This window comes from Octopus bimaculoides, chromosome 24 (assembly GCF_001194135.2).
Source record: "Octopus bimaculoides isolate UCB-OBI-ISO-001 chromosome 24, ASM119413v2, whole genome shotgun sequence".
NCBI classification, from domain to species: domain Eukaryota; kingdom Metazoa; phylum Mollusca; class Cephalopoda; order Octopoda; family Octopodidae; genus Octopus; species Octopus bimaculoides.
Window position 1 is genome coordinate 31,173,293 of NC_069004.1, and position 2,428 is coordinate 31,175,720.

Below are 2,428 nucleotides of genomic sequence, written 5' to 3' on the forward strand. Positions count from 1 at the left end.
CCGATGCTGGTGTGTTTACGTCCCCGTAACTTAGCGGTTCGGCAAAAAGAGACCGATAGAATAAGTGCTAGGCTTACAAAGAATAAGTCCTGGGGTCGATTTCCTCGACTATAAAGGTGGTGCTCCAGCATGGCCGCAGTCAAATGACTGAAACAAGTAAAGAGTAAAGAGAGTATGCTCCAGCATGACCACGGCCGCATGGCTGAAACGAATAAAAGAATAAATGAATATTCCTTGGTCTGTCTTTCTCTCACTTCTCTCCGCTTCCTTGTCCTACTGGGTTAGCCAAATATCTTCTCCCCCTCTGTAGTAAGATGGATATCCCCGGCCCTCAATCATATGCTAACCAGCCTCCTGCCTGGCACACAGCCATTGCTCTTGGTGCCTTTCCCTCTCTCAGCTGAAATGTCCTTGCCTTGCAACCACTCGGTGAACCAAGGGGTACTGGTGCCACGTAAAAAGGACCTGTGCTGACGCTATGTACTAGGTGCTCATGCCAGCGTCACATAAAGTGTACCTGTGCCGGCACCGCATAAGCAGCACCTGTACTAATGCCACATAAAAACCACCTGTGCCAGTTGCACCAACAGAGCACCTAGGTGGAGGCATATGGTTTAGTAGTTAGGGTGCTGGACTCATGATCTTAAGATTGTGGTTTCGATTCCTGTACCGGGCGATGCATTGTGTTCTTGAGCAAAACTCTTCATTTCACGTTGCTCCAGTCCACTCGGCTGGCAAAAGTGAGTAACCCTGCGAAGGACTGGTATCCTATCCAGGTGGGGAATATAGACATCATAGAAACAGGGAAACCGGCCCTTATCAATCGGCATGACTCGAGAAGGGAACTATACTTGTACCTTTAAAGGGTGAAGGTGCATGATTGAAACTTGTAAAACGTAAAAGATGTGGATATCTATCTTTTACTTGTTTTACTGTGGCCAAGCTGGAGCACCACCTTGAAACGTGTATTCGAACAAATTGAGCCCAGTATTTATTTTTTAATATTTCTTGGGCCTGGTACTCGATCTCTTTTGTTGAACTACTAAGTTAAAGGGATGCAAATACACCAACACCGGTTGTCAAGTGGTGGTGCGGGAACAAACATACACATACATGCACATGTGCGTGTGCACATGCGTGCCCACACCTGTGCACACATATGCACACACATGCGTACACACACACACACACATGATGGAACTCCACACAGTTTCTGTCTTCCAGTTTCACTGACAAGATATTGGTCAGTCCTGGCACTATAATAGAAGAAACTTGCCCAAGGTGCTGCACAGTGGAACTGAACCTGAAACCATGTGGTTGGGAAGCAAGCTTCTTACCACACAGTCATGTAATCAAAACAATCTAAGAGAAATAACTCAAAGTGGTCAGTGGTTTAAATTTGGATGATAAAATATGTGTGTGTGTGTGTGTGTGTGTGTGTGTGTGTGTACCCATGAATGTTTCTCTATATGTGATTTAGGAATGTGTGTATGTCAGTGTAATGTTATGGGAGCATATGTTTCTTGGTGTGTGAACATGTGATTGTGTGTGTGTGTGAGTCATTAGAACTTGTCTAAACATGGTTTCTTAACTAAGTAGATTAGTATGTGTACATATATAAGTGTATGTGTGTGTATGTATATATATATATATATACACACACACACACATGCACGCATATATACATACATACATACATGTATATAAGTATGTGTGTATATAAATATACACACAGACATATATATTCATACATACGCACACACACACACACACACACATACATACATGGAAAGCAGTTGTGTAAATGTCTGTGTATGTATATATACATATATAATCTCTGGATTAGTGATTTATCTCTCCAGTTCTGTATTATTGATTTATAGCTCGTACTATAATTATTTTGTTCCCTCATGGCATCTTTATTCACTGTCCGTTATTTAAACCTGTTGTTCACTGTTAACAACCACTGTTCACTATTTATGACCCTCACACTCTCTGACACAATCGTTCACTGTTTCACAACTGTTCTCTACAATATGGATAGCTGTTCACACCTGTTGTCCTCTATATCTGACAGTTTTCTATTGTTTATTTATTGTCAATGTTTACCATTCATGAAGCGCCTGTATTTGGTTTGCAGTCGGTTTATTGTAGTCACGCATGCCAAAGCTGACCTGAAGGTTGGTCTTTATATAACTCTGCAGTTCATCAAACTCTCTCAGACCATCCAACCCATGCCAGCATGGAAAAACGGATGTCAAATGATGATGATGACGTTGTCGTCATCGTTGCTTTAACACCTGCTTTTTCATGCTTTGCATGGATTGGATAGAATTTGTGGAGGCAGTTTCGAAGTGGATTTGGTAAACAGAAACTGAAAGAAGCCCGTTGTCTATATATATATATATATATATATATATATATATAT

General features: G+C 41.5%; 1 protein-coding gene across 1 annotated transcript in view; it reads right to left on the reverse strand.

Annotated features, from left to right (window-relative positions):
* The window catches only part of LOC106881982 (ras-related protein Rab-43), a 36,675-nt gene that overhangs the window by 7,018 nt on the left and 27,229 nt on the right, over nt 1-2,428 (reverse strand). The gene's annotated exons all lie outside the window — the stretch shown is intronic.